At 41.4% G+C, this 22,835-nt stretch overlaps 1 long non-coding RNA gene across 4 annotated transcripts in view; it reads left to right on the forward strand.

Annotated features, from left to right (window-relative positions):
* Positions 1-8,632: 8,632 nt before the first annotated feature.
* LOC121693612 overlaps positions 8,633-22,835 on the forward strand; it is a 139,851-nt gene continuing 125,648 nt past the window's right edge. For 3 of the 4 annotated variants that reach the window (XR_006025545.1, XR_006025546.1, XR_006025544.1), the window contains exons 1-2: positions 8,633-8,758; positions 11,513-11,606. This is a non-coding gene — a long non-coding RNA (uncharacterized LOC121693612). Of the gene's footprint in view, positions 8,764-11,512; positions 11,607-22,835 lie in introns of all 4 variants that reach the window. The other variant, XR_006025547.1, reaches the window with a different exon arrangement.

Here is a 22,835-nt window from a genome sequence, read left to right on the forward strand (position 1 = left end):
TGTTGATTTAAATGCTATCTTTCATCCTCTGAAAATGCCTAATGTTAATATGTTCCCACAACTGCGAAGAGACAGCCTGGACTTAAACTGTTCCAAAACAGTTGTGTAAGCTGATTAAACTTTGCCAAATGAAGGAACAAGATACAAGAGAGAGCTATTATCTCAATCAGAGTGAAATTATGACATTTCCTTAAGATGACCTCCCTTGCCAGAAGTTAAACTTGTACACGGTTTACATCAATGTTGCCAGGTATGCTGGCAAATCAAATGGCTGCAGGTAAACGCTTATCATCTTACAAAGTAACATCTTTGTTTTGCTTGATTTTGTAAGGTTATTTGTTTTCTACACTGCTCTGGTCATGTTAAGACATATTTAATCTCATTTATATATGCCTGTAAGGTGCAAATATACAAGTTTAAAGTGGATTTGTAAATCTCTCCCATTTAGATTTGGATTAATGCAGTGGCAGACACCTATTCATGGATATGTGACTGAATTCACTTATAGAATTAAGTGACCGAAAGCCTGAGTGATAAGAACAGAATCTATAAAGTCACTGAACAGCTCACAAACCCATTTAACAATGTTTGGTTTCACATTAGCCATGCTGATCAGATGTGACCCCGGGTGCAAGTTGCTCAGGTAGCTAAGTAAATGCTATGCTTTCTCATTTCTCTTTCTTCCTGCGAACAAAAACAAATAAATCACAGCCCATCACCGCGGAATGTGGACCAGATTTCCCTCTTTTGAGACCTCTGGTGTGTGTCACCAACTTACTATAAGACTGGTAAGACTCTCTCTCTCTCTCTCTCTCTCTCTCTCTCTCTCTCTCTCTCTCTCTCTCTCTCTCTCGAACTGAAATAGACACAATCGCCCATCTAAGAATAACTATTGATTTTATCATCTCTCTGTTATCAACAGAAAATAATAATTCTCCAGTGACTGAAGGCGAGCCCAGTGATTTTATTTCCTGTTGTTGCATTTTGTTTCACCTCAAAAAGGCAACTCACACATGAAATGAATACACATAAAAGCATGTAAAGTGCAGAGCATTTGAGTCCGTAACAGGAATGAGAGGAAACAGTGGAGAAGGACATAATTTACAGGATCTACTGGTTGACCATAATCTGTTAATAACGTGAGGTACTGCTAATTTCTCGTAAGTGGTAGGACCATTGGCAGTTAATGCCACTAAAAGGGCACCATGCTGAACCCACATCTGTTTGCTGATAATGGTTTCCTTGCACTTACTGTACAAAGAGGTGTATTTGTGCATTTAACTGTTGGTTCCATCGCAGTAAGACATTGTGAACTGGCATTATGTAGTGAGGACTTAATGCTTGTGCTTGTAAAGTTAATTAGGGGTGTGGAGTGGGGTTTAGGGGGAAGGCTGTCAAAACTTTGGAAATGGCAAAGACAGAGTACAGGTAGTTTATTTGTTTTAACAGTTGCCATGACATATGGAAATATTTAACACAGTATTTTCAGAGCATTTGAGATGATAGCCTTAAATACAGAAGTGGACCGACAACAGCCCAGGATCTCAAAGGAAGTAGCTTTAAAAAATGCTTAAACCCTCAGGGGAAATGACAAAGACTGACCTTTGACACCGAACATTTGTTCAAAACCTAAATGAATCTCATTAACTTTAGCCAACTCACAAGAATGTGTACACACTGGCACACACAGACACACACACACACACACACACACACACACACACCGACAGAGAGGGAGGGAGAGAGAGAGGACTCAGACCACTGTGCAATTACTTCCACCCAGCACAAATGTGGAAGTTCTCACTGTGTCTGTTCATCCCAGCAAACACAAATCTTGGTATCTGCAGCACTGAATCACTGACCTCCACTGTGACACAATAAACACACTTGGCAAATGGACACAGTAGACAGTAAAACAGACCAGGAACAGTGGCTGAACTTCCAGGGCGTTGCAGTAGTAAAGATCAGCTTGCAGTCGTGTCAGTCTCAGCGGATGCTGCCTCTGCATTTCCGTCGAGCTACTTCTCCAAACACAGGATTGGCAAGATTTGCATGTGGCGTGACTTTTTCTGAACCAATCTGTGGTTTTGTCAGGCAAACAACTACAAGGACTGGAGTGGACAGTGCAGCTTTTTACTCTGCTAAGCGTTTAATTTATGACTAGTGTATCAATGCTGCTTAAACAACCCCACTTAAAGGGAAAACACACATATGATAACATCTTGCAAGACATTACAAACTGTTGTCAAATCACTGCAGGTGGGATGACCTGACCTGTCACTATATATTAATTAAAATGTTCTGGTATACTGGGTAGCAGGTGCTTTTTGCATGCCAATAAACAAAATGGCATCTCCTCTGCATGTAATGTCTTGGAACATAACAGTACACCTTTGTGCAATTGTAATTTTTTAATCTCTCGTGATTGATGTTTGTTTTCATTGTTGCATATTTTATTACACTTTGCATTGTCTTACAGTTTCATGGTACATACAATCCATACCCAGGAAGTCCATAAGAGCTGACAAAAGAAATAAAAAAGGTCATGAATCAGCCAAGAATATTTCTATACATCCCTTCCAAAGTGGCCATACACTGACTTATGTCAGGTAAAATGGTGCTTTGGTAATCTCTTCCAAAAATCTAAGACTGATTGCTTTGAGGCGGCCTTTGCAATATAACCTGGATTATTGACTCTGAAAAGACTTTTTGTAGAGTTCCTCTTCTCAAAGTGATATTTGATTGCAGTGTAGCATTTCTTCTCTGGCATAGCAGTGGAAGGGTGAGTGAGAGAGTGCATGCGTGAGAGGAGGGGAGTAAAGGACCCATAACAGAGAACATATGTTTGCTATTAATTTCTGCATTATCATTTTTCATTCTGACATAAAAAGTTGTTACATGGTGTAGGGAGAGCGCTGTACATTGTAAGCAGTAATGTAGACTGAGTAAAGCTTTGCAGTGCTAAAGGAAATGTGATGCAGGAACAATTTAGCAATGATTTGTTGCGGCGCTCCAGAGGTAGCCACGTTTTGGCCACCGCCGCTAATTGCTCTCTCTTCAGGATGGCCACAGTAGCCTCATACATCATTTAAGAGACCAAGGAGGAGTTTCCATTTTGATGATGATGCTTTTTGAAGGACTCATTTGGCACAGCTCTTACACCACATCAGTCCAAATGTTCCCACTCCACGAGTCTTCACTAGATCTTTATGCCAGGTATTGAATTTGAGGGTAGTAAATAAGGAAGCTACTCTTACAGTACTTACTGCCAAAGAATGCATGAGGATGAAACTTAGGACATTACAACATGACACGTATATAGGCCTAAGCCTGTAGGTTAGTAAATGTCCTATCATTAGTTCTACTGTACCTGTGAACTTTACACATGATTTCACTAATGATACCTGGTTGAATAGTTGTGTTAGTTAGAATCAGCTGATTTTGCGAATGGTTGGAACAAATAGGGTATATTAATGAAGCTGGAGATTTCCCATCTCTTGTTATAGCCTAATGTAGCCTAATCTAGGCCTATGCAAACAAAGACATTGAGCATGCAACATCATGACATTTATTGAGAAGAAACTCCTTTCAGGTCCTTGTGATAGGCTACTGGATTTGACTCTTCCAGAAATAGCACTGTTCCTGTTAAACCTTGTTGGGGTTGTGGGACAAACTGAGATGGGTGGCAGAGTATTATTTGTTGGCCTCATAACCTCATAACTGACTTTCCTGCTGAGTGACAAACTTTTTTTTCAGAAAACAATGCTATCATGATGTAATTTACTCAATGAGCATGCGACCAAAGAGCTGGGTAAAGCATTGCACAGGAGCAAAGTAACCGTATTCTCTAGATAAGAACCTATCTTTTACTGTCTATGATAAGAACCATAACATGAAGGGAATCTGGGGGAAGCGTGTGAATGATATTCAAGGAAAAAAACAGTAAAAGGTAGCAGAAGGAAAATCCATTGGGAAAATCCACAAAAGCATCGGACCACAACATTGCAGCAAAGTTCTTGATGCAGCTATCACAAGTGTTACACGAGTCAGACTACACATCTAGTCCCCTGAGTCACATCTATATCCCCTGAGCCTGCATAGAAAACCCCGTCGACCAACAGGAAACGGTTGAAATTTGCTTCACTCGTCTCTACTGACGTCTATGTGATGACTGTCCAGATCTTTTACTGTCTATGGTAGGCATACAGTAGGCCTGACGTTAGCACTGATAATTTGGTAGCCAAAATAACAAATCCATTATTCATCTTGCATGAAGTATTTGACCCATAGTTTCACAGACTAGCCTACTACAGTAAATGCAATTTGCAATTGTTTTTCTAAAATAACCTCATTGCGAGAAGGAATACTATAAGATATATATATAGGAATATGTTGGGGAGGGGGGCTGGAGTCTGTTGCAAATACCATCTCACCGCTAGACAGGAGAATTTCCCCCAAGATATACACAATGTAGCTTTAAAAATACAGGGTTCTCATGCTCAGCTTGGGCTTGGGATATTCTATGGCTCACCAATTTACGAGATATATGTACTGAGTGAGACAAATATTTTATTTATTAGGCTAATTGCTTTATTCACTTGAGTAGCCTATCGGATTGTCACTGAACCATTGGACCAAGAATGTGCATGCCAAGACCAACATTTAACAGCAAGTTCATTATTTTGGGTGGCTATTACATTATGATGGTTGGCAGCTCATGGTCTGCAGCAGTCCTGTATCCTTATATGTATGTGTAGCATACTCGCTCAAATTGATAACACTCATTGATAATAAGCCAATTTTCATTCATTGTTGACATGGTCCATGGAGGCTCAGACGGGTGTCTGATTGAACATGCCGCTAAAAAGCACAAACGAGTGCGAAAGTTGCAGCCAGGGGTAAGTGGGAAAGACAGGGAAAGTGCAGGCAGCCACGAGAGTGATTGGTCGTATAAAATTAACGCTGCTGATGTCTGGGTTACACAAAGCTACAACGACACAATCATTATGTTTTCTTAATGACCTTTAGTTTAGTTTAGTTTATGAATAAAACACACTGTTAAAGTGTCATAGGCTGGTTTACTAAATGACAGACAGTTGAATTTCTGAGTAAAAATAATTTTGGTGCAGTTTTGAAATCTTAAACGTGTAACCCCACATAAGCGCACAAGCATAACGTGGTTGCAGGGAGGGGATTTTGGAATTTTACCCGGATACAACGAACACTATTTTTTGATTGGATGTCGGTGGCTATTTATAGTGGATGGAATTCACTATCTTGAAATCTCCTGGCTTCTTCTTATTATAACCTTTTCTTTTTACCTTTTCAAGAATGAATGCGACTCTAACCGCTTAATGTACAGACATGTTGAAATAACCGTTGTGTAGGTCTGGAGTTGGACAAGAGAGTTATTATGACTGCCGCTAGCGAAGCTAGCTAAGCGGTCATATAGGGATTGTCAGAGTGTTTTTTTTTTTTTTTCGTCATCTATTTCCTGAATTTTTGGTCAAAGATACCCGGGACACCGAACCCACCGGGGCACATGAAATTTGGTGGGTATGTAGCCCCACTAGACTTTTACGGAAAAATTTCGTTTCGTCCCCTTTTCAAGAATGAATGCGACTCTAACCGCTTAATGTACAGACATGTTGAAATAACCGTTGTGTAGGTCTGGAGTTGGACAAGAGAGTTATTATGACTGCCGCTAGCGAAGCGGTCATATAGGGATTGTCAAAGTTTTTTTTTTTTTTTTTTTCGTCATCTACTTACTGAATTTTTACAAATACAAAAATCATTCTGTGCAATGGAAGATTTACCAACGTTACACCGGTCTGATACAGTTTTGTATGCGTGAGACTGAGACGCCTGTTTATTTTGTTAATTTGTTAATATTTAAGTGCGTGCAGGGTGTGAGAGGGGAATCGATGTCCTTTGATTCCAGCTTGGTAGTTGTAGTCTGTGAAATTAAAAAGCACGTGTGTGTGAAGTATCCAAACAATGACACCTTCATTTCATTATGGCTGCTTTAGCAACACAAGCTACTGTGGGTCCCATTTAGAAGTGGCTACTTCATTCGCGCTTTCCTTGACTCATGGAGCTGCGTGAATTTTATTACAACTTTTCGCCACGATATGGCAATTTAAGTCCGCTTGATACTGTAAGGCGTAAGCCATTAGTTTCCAAAGGAGATTTTATTTGTGTCGCCAGCATAGCCTATTGACAATTTATGTTGTAGGCTAAATAGGCCTACCTTATAAGCCTACATGTAGCTTAGGGAAGCTAACAGCTTTCTATTAGGATCTAGTTTGTTAGTTACAGTTTTGTCATAACTCCCTGATGCATTTTTGCATTTAGAATAGCCAGAGCGTGGATCTCGATCGGAAAATTAAACAATATCGGGTGCCTATGGACTAGGCTGCTGATCTGCCCGCTATTTATTTTTTGATTTCTTAAAAGATTGAGCTTGGTCTGGTGAAAGCCAGACTAGCCATGGACCTCAGTTACACAATGCAAGGGAACATGAATCAGCCTATATTTGCACGAACAATAACGGACAACAGCTCTTCAACTTTGGCCCGTTAAAATGTGTATGAACAGTCTAGCGACGCATTTCATCAAGGCCCATTTGGACATGTCAGTTATTTGCACCACTGGTTAGATGTAAAACAGGATTTCGTTTCAGACTACTGTTACTTAATTTGTGCATTAACAATAACCTTTCAGACTACTGTTACTTAATTTGTGTATTGACAATAAAGTATTACATGAACTAAAGATGATAAAATCTTATGTAGAAGAAGAAACATTCACAAAAAATCCATCCATCCAAAAATGACCTTTGTTTTTGATAGCTGTTGAAAACGGCATGGAACTGACAGATGTTTTTGTTTATAAATAAATAAATAAATAAATAACATTATGCTGATACCTTTGGCTTTTCCCAAATACAATGTATCCTACAGATGTAAGTGACCTTTCATCAATCCAGTTGCAATGGATGAACTGTGATGAACTGCCCTACTTGTGATTGTTTAGAGATTTGATTTTAAAGGTTTTATAACAATGCTACATCAAGCCTTTTATTGGCCTGAATTTGCACTAGTATTTTTATTGACTGTCTATGCACAATTTCAACCACATTTTGCTGCTCTTATTTTTTCATTATTATATGTGCCCTCTTATTTACTTATTTACTTACTTTTTTGTTTACTTGAATGTTATGTTTGTCTGTGGACCTAAATTGGTAAAATATGTCTTGTCTTCACCGTGGGATAGTGAGAAACGTAATTTCGATCTCTTTGTATGTCTGGAACATGTGAAGAAATTGACAATAAAGCTGACTTTGACTTTGACTTTGACTTTCTTTGGCTATTCTACAATCTATTCACCTTTTCAGCACCAGTAGGTTACTTTCTGTGCAGCCGCACACACACACTCAGGCATGCCAAACAAGCATACACAAAAGTTTCAAGAGTGGGGGATGGAGTAAAATATGGAGACAAATTGAAGTGTGATTTATTTTCGCGGAACGGATGTACAGGACCGAGCGGCGGTCATATTTTGTACAGCTATGCGGTACATCTAGTTTTTTCAGATTTTCTTAAAAGTTTATATATATATATATATATATATATATATATATATATATATTATTTAGATTAAAAATGTTAAAAAGCTCATTTTTCCCCCATAGACTTGAATGGCTGTGATGTCATAATGGCCTAAGGCCAGCTGCGCTCGTTAAGCTCCCAGAGTAGTTCCCGGGCTAATCAGAACACTGTCTCAGCTTCTAATGCATACAATCTGGTGCTCCCTAAAACTACACATCCTGTTTAAGTGCTTCCCGTGTGTGAAAATAAAAGTCACAGCCATATCTCATGCTTTGCGCATTATATCTCCAGAACAGCTTGATGCATATGCTTCAAATTTGGTACAAGTGTTTGTATGGACTCAAAGATGAAGTGAGTTGATGTTGGAGGTCAAAGGTCAAGTTCATGAATACTCTGAGCGCGATATCTCAAGAATGCCTTGACATACATGCCTGAAATTTGGTATGAGTGTTTGTATGGACTCAAAAAATGTCAAGGTCAAAAACACCTTGAGTGTTATATCTCAAGAACGCCATGACACACAAGGTTTTTTGGTACGAGGGTTTGTATGAACTCAAAGATTAAGTGATTTAATGGGGGTTTTTTTCCAGGAATCTCCCCACCAACATTAAGCCAGCAGCTTTCCATCCACTATTGTAATTCCTCTGGCATTACATTTCTAGTTTTTTTTATTATTTGGCTGGTGAGTGCTAGTTCTGAACCCTGCGAGAAATCCTCTGGTATCCTTGCGCCTCTAATCATTATGCAGATACCTTGACATCCCTTGTAATATTTCTGCGTGAGAAATGCAAAGTGTGGCGTGTGAGCGTGTGAACTTGTTGAATTGCGTGCGTGAGACTTGAGAACCCTGAAAAATAATTGACTGGCAGACTTAAAAAAAATAAAAGAAAACTGGTATGCTAGCAAGTAGTATCACCTGAGCCCGTCTATTAGACATTATCTGGTATCACCCGACCTAGCTTGACTGGACTTTACATTAATGGATTAGCCTGCAGTGTTCGCGCCAAAGCCTAACATGACACGAGAGTTGCCCCATTTGATTGTCACTGACGTCCACTGCACAGGAGCTTTTCCTTTGGATAGACTTATTATGAGTAACCAGCTAGCCATGGCTACTATGAAGTCGCCAGGAAATCTGGAGGAATGAGGTCAGGTGGGAGTAGGCCTATGATATGAGTGTGTAAGCCAAGGTGTTAAATTTAACTAGAAAGAGAATGAACAAAAACGTAGACTAATTTTAGGTCATTTATTTAGCTTAGGCTACTCTTCTTGTAAAGTTAATGTCGAAGGAATGGGATTTATTGCTATGATGGTGATCTTCTGTTTAGCCTACTTTAGCGCCTAGAATGGCCTAGGCTATCCTAGTCTAATAACTTTTAAAACGCTCAGTCATTCAGTCTGTTTATTTCGTTAGTGTTTAATATGTCTTATTTCATACGATGAAATAGTTGACCCAACACCTTGATGGATTTATTTTCTTAATTCAGGGTAATATATTCAGCATCAACCATGGTTCTCAAGGTGTGGGGAGAACAGGGTGAAAAAAAAAAAACAAGAAACAAAAACAAATTGAGAAACACCCAACTTTGCCTTCATAAAATTGTGTATGGTAGTGCTCTTACAACATCCCGTAGGCTAATTAACTTATTTGGTAATGAATCATACCTACCCATAGCCTTGATTTACAACCCTGTCTGGTCATACCTTAGCCTACTTATAATATGGTAGCAGAGCCTTAAAATGATGGCTAGATTAACAGTGACTGTATGCATAACTGTTTCAGGGTAAAGGCAGCATTTCTTTATACCATACACACCATGCCCCCTGTCAGTTGAGGCAAGGAGCCCCCAAGACACTTGCTTAACAAATAGGCTACAAGTACAGGATGAAACTACAGGCTTGTCAAAGTCTCTGCACCTCATATGATCACCTGGGGACCTCCAAAATGGGAAGTTTTGATCTACACAATCAAGTTTTGATCTAAAAAATGTGCTTTGACATGATTGCAGTCCAATCGAGATAAGATAACCTCATAAAGCACCCCATGTTCTTGGTGGGCTCCTATAGGCCATGCTCTCAGTAGACCCTGAGGAAGCCGAGGAATGTAGAGCGTCATGCTTTCAGCTGCCCCCTACCAATAACATAGTATGGACTTATCACCCAGTGAGAAGTTAAAAATGTTAAAAGCTCTGATCAAATAACAAAAACGTTTAGCTGATAAAATGCTTTGCAGCAGCTTATTTATTTATTTATTTATTTTTTGAAAAGTTTAATAGCAGGTAATGTGTACTGTGGTGGTGGGGTCGTATTATTTCAGCATTGAGGCAGCTGTGGCCTACTGGTTAGCGCTTCGAACTTGTAACCGGAGGGTTGCCGGTTCGAACCCCGACCAGTAGGAACGGCTGAAGTGCTTTTGAGCAAGGCACCCAGCCCCTCACTGCTCCCTGAGTACCGCTGTAGCAGGCAGCTCACTGCGTCGGGATTAGTGTGTGTTCACTGTGTGCTGAGTGTGTTTTACTAATTCACGGATTGGGATTAATGCAGAGACCAAATTTCCCTCACGGGATCAAAAGAGAATACTTTATACATTGCAGAGAGGTCTATATGAAAAATTTGAGGACCACTGACCTAGTTATACTGGATGTAGCCTATGCGTTCATTGTTTCCCACTCAGATGTTCAGTCAGAGACCAATTAAGCAGTTAGTTTTAATCACTTCACAATATATTGTACTAAAATGAAGCCACTCAATAGATGTATTTTTTTGTTAAATCCTTAGTGTTATTTATTGTAGGCTATGTGCTGTAATATTATGACAGTCCAAGGACATTGGCTGAGGTTGCCTTTGGCAGAAAGGAGTGAATTGCTTTCCCCTCTGGTTTCATTTCACACAGTAGTAGCTACCAGAGAGTGAGGAGCATAGAGGTCCAAACGAGATCTCAAAACTGAGTGAAAATCAGTGTGCCATGACGTTCGCCTTTGTACATTCATTCCTCTGGTTTTGGCCAAATTCTACTTCTCATGGCCTCGGTTCGATTCGGTAATGGAAAACGGACCTTGCTAGATTTTGATGGTTGATTGCAAGCATATGGGAAAACTATTATTTTTTTTCCCTATCCCCTTGGTCTTGCCTGTTATGAGGGCCGGCCAAACATGTTTGTGATTGCTCTTTGCCAAAAGTATATGGTAAATACGTCAAACTTTCTGTATGAAACACTTCATGATTAGAATAGTTTTTGGTCGTGTTATGGTTCTGTAATGTCAATATGGGACAGTGGGTAATTAGTCTTTAAAGTTATCAGAATGGTCCCAAGTGTTGACGTGCAACTATATAAAAACCAGGACAATGAGCCTCTGCATCCTAATTGACTGTGAGGACTCATTTGGCTGTGTTGTAGGGCCTTATTTTCTCCAGCTACTGAAAGCACAACATACAATGAAGGTTTCTGGAGGGGGAAAAAATAGCCTTAAACCCAAATGTGTCCCACTGATGAAATCAGAGAGGATTAAATTAATGTAAAACAAATGCTGATCTACATTCCAAATGTTTATGAGGCACTGTTTATGTAGCCACTGAATAATTGTGGTATTCTGTGTTTTATCACTTGAAGGGGACAGTCACGGGTCAGTGAGAAAACACATATCTTTTAGTCATAAACAAATCCATAAAACTAAGTGACGTCCCTTCACAACAATTCATGCGGCTCGACAAACTGTGGAAGCAGTAAGCAATAAATCCTTTGTTTTGGTTGGAAATACAGGTGTTTGATAGAACAGTGATAGATGGACGCTGCATTCTGGAAAATGTGATTCTATGTGGGATCTTTGCATTTTTCAGTAGAGAGGTTGGGCTCTCCCTGCTGTACCGGGGAAGTGATCTGGAACTTGTATTTCCACCTGCAGGTCGAACGCTGGCATCCCATGAGGACTCACTGTCCATCTGGTTTATGACAAAAGCAGACTGCCTCATTCGTCATCCAGCGCACACTGGATTCATGTGAGTTCAAATCAACACCACATAGCTTGACACATGGGCCAAATCATCCCCCAGTTAGTGGCACAAGAGTCTGTAATGGAAAAGGGAAGAAATTAACACCTGATGCAGTACTGTATGTACTGTACTGTAGAAGGATGTGTCCAGTATGTTTGGTAGATGTGTAGTATGATATTCCACACTGGATGCAGTCACTTGATTGAGATGATGCATTTCATGATGATGTAGTTCACACTTATTAAAATATTCTATACCTTAGATATACATTTTACCTTTATAGATGGTATGCAAAATAAGGCACAATTCTACATCCTTCCACAGAACCAATTCTACATTCCCTCAAAATTTGTCAGCTCCTCTGAAATTATGCCAGGATCTTAAAATCTAATTTATAAATGATTTTAAACTGTACGTCACACTTCATCACAAATATCGTTTTGGTAAAAATGTAAAACTTGCATTACATTTGTGCAGATCTCTTATTAGGCATAATCAGATCAATAAAGGACAAGGTTAACGTTTACTTTTGTGTTGGAAGAATGTGGTTGAAAGTCTTGAGTATATCAAACTTCAGACCACTTAGACCTAGATACATTTTTTACCTCACCATTCATACAGGCCTCTGGAAAGTGTAAATAACTTGGCAAAGCCACACGACAAAGATTTTAACGGGATTAAACATTTTTTTTTCTTTCCTGCGTTGTCTTTTCCGCTCAGTATTTGACAGATCTTCCCAATGTCTTTATTTTTCTGTATCCTAAGAAACTATCTTCAAAACAGAAGCCCTTGTAAAACCTCGGAGGAGCCGTCAGACAGCCCATCCCCCTTTACCCCCTCTCCACTGTCTATACCGCTTGGCACTGGTCCACACTGCGAGGAGATGCTCCATCTTTCCATGTCAGAATCTTATTACCAGGGACATTGACCCTTGGCTGTCCACTGGTTTCCAGTTGCAGTCCATCTCGAGCGAGACAGAAGCCACATTTGCATCACGGCGAGCAGCCGAGCGTTTGGACGTGCGGTCCTGTCTCTCCTCCCCGCTCATTCTTTCCTCTCCTCTCCTCTGACTTCCCTTTCTCCCCTCTGCTGCGCTCTTTTCTGCAACATTGAAAACTGCTCTACAAGGCATTTGAGGCGAGGAACGCCACACACAGAGGTGCCAAGAATGAGAGAATCGTGTCTAATTTCACCAACTTACTCACACCATTGCCTTCTGAAATGGACCACTGCTTTGGAAGAACTGGCCAGGATAAGAGTAGGCCTCCGCAGCAGGGGCTTAGTAAACGCCATCCTTCTGCTCTCAGATGTAAACTGACCCGCTAATTTGTTTTACAGGGGCTTGCCGTTAGAGAAGTGCAGTTCTTAATGCACTGTCCCATTAATTTCAGCTGAGGCAATTTGTTGTTTCAACAGATTTCTGCAAAGTTTGAACTCACTTTATGGTCTTGCACATTCTGCTTATGCTTTTGAGCATACACAATATAATATTACAATCATAAATATCAATTGCGCTAGCGTTTTTGTCTATATCCTCTTTTGACCTGGGTGACTCATTTACTCCTGAGTCCTGGTGCTTCAAAGGCACTTGATATTTCTCTTGACTGGAGAATATCCTCATTTGACTTCTTTGACATTTTCCACATACCCCATCTAGAGTATGGCTCCTTCAAAGCCTGGGCTAACACTTGAGGACCTTGTCACTCTAGGGTTGTCGAGTTTTTTGGTCAGTCCGGTCCACACTGTTGACCGTTTCACAGACCTTGTACCAGCTAGCTGTCTTGCTTTGAAGTGTTGGAGCCATTCTTATTGTCAGCCGGACCTGTCAGTCGGAGAGGAAGGCTGCTGTCTCGCTTGTACATTCCAGATGCCACAGTTTCCCTCAGAGCTGCAGAGTCACAGGTAATTAGCAGCTCACCTGGCTTGACAGTGCTGGGACCGAAGTGCTGCGGAACCGGACACTCACCACACACTGCGACCGCTCAACCCTACCTGGTCCTGGCAGCGGCTGCCCCGCAGGCTGGAAGTACTCAGAGAAAATGCATGGTGAGAGAGACTGACCATTGGGAACACAACCCTTTTTACTGTCAGATCTCTGGTATTTGTGCAAAAATGACTGGCCTTAGAGTATGCATGTGTGACTGTGTTTGCTGCTGTATAGGATACAAGGATACAAGTTTATTGTCACATGCATATAGTTACTGGAAGTAAGAAATGCAGTGAAATTATGTCTGGTGTCAGCCTATTTGTGCATTTATGGGGGGGGGGGGGGGGGTAAAAAGTGCAGTTGAAGAGGGGTTTAGTAGATTAAAGCAACACCAAAGAGTTTTTTGTACCTTAAAATAATGTTTCCAAAATCGTTTCAGTAGTTCATCAACTTGTAACAGGGTGAATGGCACTTATGCATTCGCTTCGCAGCCCTCTGTCGGCTATAACCGCACTATGTAAGTTTGCCAGATCGGGTAGCGGATCTGTAGTTTGATGGAATGAGACATAAGAAACTACAAATTTGACTTGCGTTTGATGTCGCAATACATTGTACTTTCATAAATCATGCAGCATATTCTACCTTGTCTGTGGACATTGTTATTTGCAAAGCCGGTGCTGTATAAACAAATAGCGTGCGTGCGACAGAGGGAAAGTTCTTTGGTGTTGCTTTAAGTGGCAAGGGCTGCATAAGAAAGGTAGGGGAGATTTGGGGGGGGGGGGGGGTGGGGGGGCACCAACAAGGAGCACCCAAGAGCAACAGGGGCAAGGAAAAACTCCCTTACCAACCCTCCCTTAAAAACTCCCTTACCAAGGAACTGGTAACTCCCTTACCAAGGAAGAAACCTTGGGCAGATCCACGGCTCAAGGGGCTAACCCAATTGGTGTGTGTGTTGGGGGGATGACAGGGGAGATGGGATAGTGTGCTGTGTATGTGGGGAGAGGGCAGTGTGCAATATGTGTGTTAGGCTAGGCAAATGTGTGAAAGGCTAGGCAATCAAGGACATGGGTAGATAGATGGAGGAGAAATCAAAAATAATAAATAAAAAGTTCTATGGAGATGTGCAAAAGTTGGAGAAAGTCAGATGTGTGTGTGTGTGTGTGTGTGTTGACGTGTGATGAAATAAGAAAATAAAGTATGTATGTAGCATAGGGAGAGGGATGTAAAAGTGCTAAAAGTCATGTAGGTGTTCTCCTGAGTCTCTCAGTTCTGGCTTTGTGACTACATAGGGGTCTTCTTGATTTCAGCGGTAGGAATAATCCATTGTTAGGATGAGAAGAGTCCTTCAGAATCTTTTGGGCTCTTAAGAGTACTCTTCTGGAATAGATATCTTGTAGAGCAGGGAGTTGAGTTCTTATAGTACGTTCAGCTGAGCGCACTACTCTCTGCAGAGTACTACAATCTCTAACTGTGGAGTTCCCATACCAGGTGATGATGCTACCAGTTAGAACACTCTCAACCGCTGAAGTGTAGAAGGCCTTCATGATGGATGTAGAAACTTTGAATTTCCTTAGCTGACGAAGGAAGTAGAGTCGTTGTCTGGACTTCTTCAGAACATAATGAGTGTTAACAGTCCATGTTAAGTCTTCAGTAATGTGGACACCAAGGTATTTAAAACTTGTGACTCTCTCTACAGGTTGCCCGCTGATCATTAGTGGAGTGTAACTGTAGTTCTGCTGCTTCCTTCTGTAATCCACTACCATTTCCTTGGTTTTATTGATATTCACTGTCAAGCTGTTAGATTGACACCACTGTGCCACCTCATCAACCTGATCGAAGTAGAGCTGTTCATTAGCTAATCAGGCCCAAGATCACTGTGTCATCTGCAAACTTGATGATGGAGGTATGACTACTGTTGGCTTTGCAGTCATGTGTGTAGATGTTGTACAGCAGTGGACTCAAAACACAGCCTTGGGGAGCACCAGTGCTGATGGTTAATGAGTCAGATGTCAGACCCCCCACTCTAACCACTTGTGAACGGTTGGTGAGGAAGTCAAAGATCCAGTGACACAGGGTGGTGTTCAGTCCTAAGGCCTTCATCTTTGTGACCAAGGTGAGAGGTACTATCGTGTTGAATGCTGAACTAAAGTCAATGAACAGCATCCTCTCATAATTCCCATTCCCCTCCTCTAGGTGAGTTAAGGTGGTGTGCATGAGGTTTGAGATGGCATCTTCTGTAGACCTGTTGGCTCTGTAAGCAAATTGGAGGGGGTCGAAGGAGGCAGGGAGGGATGAGCAGATAATGTTTTTCACAAGCTTCTCAAAACACTTCATCACTGTAGACGTCAGGGCTACTGGGCGGTAGTCATTCAGACATGATGGACTTTTGTTTTTCGGTACTGGAACAAAAACAGACTGCTTGAGGCAAGTAGGAACTGTCTCTTGAGCCAACGATATGTTAAAGATATAAGTGAACACAGGAGCTAACTGAGCAGCGCAGGATTTCAAAACCCTGTTAGAAATTCCATCCGGTCCAGCAGCTTTTCTACAATTAACCCTCCTAAAGGCATTGCTCACATCGACCTCAGAGACACAGAAAGGTGCATCCTCATTTGCTTCACATGCTGCAGCTAGTGCAAGATAGTCTGTGTTTTTCATGTCAAAGCGAGCATAAAAAGCATTAAGTTCATCAGGGAGGGCTTTACTCACATTCATCATAGGAGGGGACTTTCTTTCAAAGCCAGTGATGGTTCGGAGTCCTTTCCACACTCGTGCTGGATCACCCTCCAAGAAATCAGCTTCAACTTTGTCTCTATAGTGGCGCTTAGCATCTTTAATAGCTCTACGTAAACTATAAGATGCTGCTTTGTAATCCATCATATCCCCTGAAATAAGTCCAGCATTATAAGTCATGGTGCATGTCTTTAATGCCGTTCTCACTTCTCTATCCACCCATGGCTTCTGGTTAGGGAAGCTTCGGATCTTTACAGTTGGGATGATGGAATCAGTTAGCATATTGATGTAACTTAATGATAATTCCGTAAACTCATTTATGTCAGCAGAGTTCGTCTTGAACATCTCCCAGTCAACGTTGCTAAGGGCGTCCTGTAGCCTGGCTTCCGATTGGTCAGTACAGCGCTTGACCTCCTTCGTCACTGGGGGGTCCGTCTGACTTCTCTGTTTGTACATAGTCAGTAGGAAAACAGCGGCATGATCTGATTTTCCGAAAGCTGGTAGAGACTTAGCTTTGTAACTGTTCTTGAACTGTGTGTAGCAGTGATCCAGTGTGTTGTCACCACGTGTAGGGAAGTGAATGTGTTGAGTAAATTCAGGCATGGACCGGTTCAGATGTACTTGATTGAAATCACCGGCCACTATAAGCGCAGCTTCAGGGTGCGTGTGTTGTTGTCTATTTAACACTTCTTGCAATTCTGAAACCGCAGCATCTGTGTTGGCTTGTGGAGGAATGTAGACAGCGTTGAATATTACCGAAGTAAACTCACGGGGCAGGTAGAAGGGTCGACAGACGATCGCTAGATGTTCTAGATGAGGCGAGCAGGACTTTGAGAGAACGGTGACATTTCTAGGATCACACCACTTGCTGTTCATCATGATGCAAACACCTTTCGATTTTCCAGATTCCTCAGTCCTGTCAGAGCGCGCAGCAGAGAAAAACTGATGGCACAGTCCGGTACAAGTTCAGTTAGCCATGTCTCAGTAAAGCATAGAATGTTACAGTCCCTGATGTCTCTTTGAAACTGTATCCTCGCTCTTAGTTCATCCATCTTGTTCACAAGAGACTGGACATTGGCTAGGAGAATGCTAGGCAGTGGAGGCCTATGAGCTCCAACAGTATAGGATAGTATAGGGTCTGCATGCATCAGTCTGTGTGCATAGGAGCACGTAACTAACTAGCCCCACACTGGAGTTGTATTCTTACTTCAATAGTAACAGAGTTTTGCCAAACACTCATGAGCAAAACCAAGTTCAACTTCACTCCGCTTTCCAACATCTACCCTACTCCCCCTCCATTCCCAGTGTTGGAGAGAGGGCCATTCCTTGATTGCAGTACCCTTCTCCAAATTTCTGCTCCAGTCAAAACCTGGACTCCTCATCTCAAGATCCTCCCATATTTTACTGTATTGATGCCACGGGTATTCCCACCCACTGGGATTTAAAATTATATTTATTGTAGTATGCCTGCATAATTTAATTTTTACAACTTGTCATCAGCAGCTTTGGGATCAGTCAGTCATAATGAACCTATAGACAGACGTATCTTATTCTGTCAGTGACTCAATGTGGGGGTTTTCTGCGCTTTGCACGGCTGAGCAGCTGCAATACAGAAGATGACTGAGTCAGAAGTGAAACCTCTCCACGGTGTCCTTAACTGCTTCATGTGTTTCATCACTGTCATTACATGAGGGGGAAGCTTCTCCAGCCGCAATCATTTGGTCAGATCCTCCCTTCTCTTTAATCACCGGCCTCACAGGCCTTTGGTTTATTTCTACTGTAACCTTCACATCACCCCAAGAACTCCTGTTTGCCCCACAGCTCTTGTCCTTTCCTCACGGCCTCGTGAGCAATGAGCTTCAACTGTTTGTCTCTTAAGTGCCATACACTTTCTGCTTCAAAACGCAATCTATTTTTCATAATATATGGGAAATGTGATATTGATATTTCAGCTGCTGTTAAGGTTGAGAGCTATATAGGCTACGCTCTCAATAATATTTCTGTGGGGTACAGAGTAATGTTAATGTGAATTTAAAGAGCGATAAGTATCAGTTTAGTTGTCAGTTCTAAAAACCAACCATGTCTGTAAATATTTTGCAGAATTTTATTTTGCTGGAAAGAGGAAGCTTGGGATTGCTTGTTAGTTGTATTAGGGCACGACCACACTGTGGACCTCTTTATAATCCCATAAAGCATTTTGAAGTGAGTCTCAATCCAACATCAACAATGACCTCAAAGGTGGATGTTTGTCTTGGTAGTTTGTCTGTGCGATATAACTTATTCACTCCATACCGTAATGGAAACCTCCAAACCAACCGCCCAAAGGTTTGACATAAATCTGAATAGAAACACAGAAAAACCACAATGAAAATATGAGAGGCCAATTAGTACACATGTCTAACAGCCATTTCCATCGACCTACAGTGGCGCGTTTGACTCAGAGAAATGGGGTTGTGTGACTGTAATGATTTCCTCTCTGCCAGCAATCGGAGAAGAAGACAAACATTTCATAAAGTCATTATTAGTGTTCTGCTCCTACTCTTAGGGTAGTATTTGGGCTCATTGTAACAGTAATGTGCCAGACTTGATGTGTGGTAAAGGTAAGGAGGGAGTTGAGAGTAGTGGCGTGATTGATAGTCCTGCTAGATGAAAGCTGATGAAGGCTGCTGAAAACCTAAATCATGACTGTTTCTTTATCTCATCTGTGTTCTATCTCCTCAAAGATTCTGATAATTTGGAAACAAGTGGGTTGATGATTGTCCTGAGACAGGTATGGCATTGGGTTTGAATTTCCATGGGTCTGTATTCAACCATGTATCTTATTGAATCAAAATTAGAACTGGATAAAAGAGGTGAATAATTGTTATACATTTTGAGACATGTGAAGACCTCTAGCTCAGGCTAAAGGCTAGATGACTCCTTACTGAATGTGACTTGGGACTCGTATTTGTCCAGGTATACTATTTTAGTGGCTAATTAAATCTAGAAGCACCACCATTGCGTGCTGTTTTTTATGTATTGCATTCATATCTGTTGACCCTAAAATTAAAGTTGACTGGTATTTAGCAGACACTTTTATCAAAAACGACATGAACTTGCAGGGGCGGGTTCAGGAATGGAACCCGGGTCGACCGATTGTCAGGTGGTGACTTACCACTTCTCCACCACACCCTTTTTAATATAATTAATTACATTATATAATTAATGTAATATTGAACTAGTTATATAACTATCATATGACAGTCAGTGACAGTTGCTATAAGTTGAGACAGTCTTGTGACTTAAAGTGATGATTTATGTTTTGAATCTCCCTAAGCAACACAGTCACATACCACTTCTCACAATTAAATCTTGCGTGATACTCCGCATCCGGCTTCCTTTGACTTCCCCTTAATTACTGAAGCATGTTTCATTGTCTTTTTACGACACAAACGTGTCCAGCTAATGATCTCACAGCCCTTAAAGAGAAGAAAAGACCAACTGCAAGAACACAGGTGCATTGGGCAGGCTCCAGAAATATCCCAGGCACATTACGATGCTGGTTCACCACTGAAGAACATCCAGGAGCGCCATAAAAAACCCTCCTCTGACCAGGGAGCGTTTAAGACCAAAGCTCTCCCCGGCTCTGTTGGGCCAAAGGAAAAAACAAATGGAATGTCTCTGTAAAACAGTGTAGCCATTTTTACTGCAGCCAAATGCATTTGAATTATGGCAAGGGGACTTTTTACACAGTGTGCAAAATAAAAATGAGATGGAGGGCCCTCACGATAAATGCACATAAACACGCTCTTTATGAGTGTTATTATCATGCACTCCGAAAGAGAAAGATACAACTGTTCACATTAATTCATAGCTTTTGCTACTTCAGTCAGCTTTTCTTAGAGGCAACCTGAGATGCCAAAAGCCAAAAATAGCCCTCTGCATAACTGTCCTGTGGTTAAGTCATCCAGTAAGACTGAACTCCTCTGAAATAATATGATAAAATCAGAAAGATATGAAAATTTACTGACTTGAAAATATTTGTTTTTCTTTGAGTGGACAGTGCTTTGCCAGTGTGATTTGGCACTGAGGAATAACTGAATAATTTAACCCAGAACGTGGTGAATCAGCCAGGCCTGACTCTGGGAGATTAGGGACTCTTTTCGGCTGTGCTCGAGAGGGACTGACAGGTCAGATCCTGGAACTGAGGGAGCTGAGGTAGTCATGATGTATTCCAAGGAGCAATGACGGGAAAATCCAGATGCAACTCCATATGTGAGCGCAAATAAAAAGAACAATCTAGAACCACAGCAGTGTTTCAGTGCCAGTTCAGCGTCATTTTATGTTCAAATGGCAACAGAATGTTTACATGAGGCACCATCAAAACTATTTTCATTTGATAAATAATGTGCTGTTTGATTAGGTCCATGGAAACCTCTGGAGGAGGTATTTGGATGATTTTGTGTCGTGTTGGCATGTTCATTCCTATGCTGTAACTGACACTTTGTCAAATACAGTATGCACTTATGAAAGGCTTTACCTCTAAGAGAATGCAGTTGAATATGCGACTCACCTGAACGTGGCTGGTTCAAGAACAGTGATGAAAGGCTTAATATGTATTTAACCTGAGATAGGAATTAAAGTCCCTTCCAGTTCTTTGAGCACACGCACACTCGCACACAAACACACACGCACACACACACGCACACATGCACACACACATGCACACACACTATACAGAGAGCTGTAGGAATGCAAGGACAATATTGTGGAATTAGTCGAAAAGTGTAATGGAATGTAGTCAAGGATTGCATTTTAAGACACTTGATTGCAAAATTGAAGACATGAATTAGTGCTGCTACACATGTTACCTTAAGTCTTTCAAATTATTTATGACCTCATACATGTTTGCATGTGAAGGTTTTGGACCTGTACCTTCTGCTTGCACTCAGCTCCCATGCTTCTCAGTTTCTTTTGAGGTCAAGGAACAACGTGAACAATCATCCAGTACCAGAGACCCTTTGTTCTAATTACGGTGTTCGTAATGTTGTCCTAAATGTTCTTTTTATTTATTTCTGCTGTGGTTTCGGAATTGAGTGGGAGAGAGATTCCTGGTAGGATTGAGAAATCATCGTGAGACTGCAACCTGCTTTTTTTGCCGGTACTTAGACTTTTATTTGATGAGGGATGCTACCGCTTGCACCACAGCTCTCCCCTGAATGTTCACTCTTGATAGTCACCCTGTGTAAGATGCTTGTGTGGTGAGGGAGAGTAGCATTGGTCAATGTCAGATGTTACTGGAATGAGCTCCCATGCGTTCATACTTCTTATCACATATTGCTGACTAGATCTCTCAGTGGTTGTAGTGAGTGCAATGCGTAGGATGTGTGATTGTGCTAGGCAGGCTTTATCTGCCTTTTTGACATGTCAGTTGGTGTCAGGTACAACGATTTCTAACTCTGCACTGTGTGTATGTGTATGTATATGTGTGTATATGTGTGTCTGGGTTTGTAGTTACTGTATATAGTCAAAGGTAAGGGTGACACACAATATCCAACAGAACATCAGAGCTGTTTAATGCTGTCCCTCAGGTCACATGATCTTTGCTCACCGTACACACACATTTGGGAAATGTGCTAAATTTTGCCCCTGTACCTGACAAAATGTGTCAACTCACATCAGCAGACACCTAGTTTGGAAAGCCAACAGTTCGTTAACCATGCCAGAACAGTAATGTGCATACCATTCGTCTCTCCCTGAGCCAGAAGGTCCTTTTCAGGCAATGATAATTCACGATAGGTGACGAGTGACTTATTGGCCCGAAAGTGTAAAAGGCTTTTGAATAGGCACCCATCCTATACTGCCGGTGCCAAGTTAGGACAGCTGGAAAGTCTGGCTCACCGACATGCTTGTGAGAGGAGGCTGAACGTTTTCACTGCTCGGATTATGGGACAGGTGGATGTTAATGCCATCCGCTTATGAGTGTAGGACATGCCTCGCCCACACTGCAGCTCTTTTATGGAGCAGCACTCACATTGTCTCTTTCAGTGAGAAAATGTTTTATCAATCATCTGTACTGAACAGAACACTTTCCTCACATTCTACAGTTTATGACCTCAGTATAGTCTTTCGTAAGGCCAGGGTATTCCCCTTTTTAAAGGGGAGGCACTGGTGTAGTTATTTGACATGGCACTTACTGCGTTCGAGTTAGCACGTCTAGGGTAACCACAGCTATTTCCGTGATTTGGAGCTGTGTGTTTATTGGAGCGTCTGATGATCCCTGTATTGGGAAGGTTTGCTGAAACCAGCCTGCTTTGGTGCTGTGGGGATTCCCACCAGTTTGAGCAATGCGTGAGTTCATGACATCTTATCCATGTGTGTTCAGTGCTTCAGACAAAAAAAAAATCTTAAGGAGCCATTGGCTCATAAATCTGAGATATTTAGGAGCCAAATCAAAGTTGTAAAAGCCATTATGTACATCTCCAATGAGGAGTAAAGAAAGAAATGTTGCATCTTACACTTAGTGTTTGGTATAGTTTGGTCTATACATCTTTTCGGCTGATAACAGCACTTAAAAAAGAGATTGTGTAGGCTGT

This window comes from Alosa sapidissima, chromosome 19, assembly GCF_018492685.1.
Source record: "Alosa sapidissima isolate fAloSap1 chromosome 19, fAloSap1.pri, whole genome shotgun sequence".
Taxonomy (NCBI): Eukaryota; Metazoa; Chordata; class Actinopteri; order Clupeiformes; family Clupeidae; genus Alosa; species Alosa sapidissima.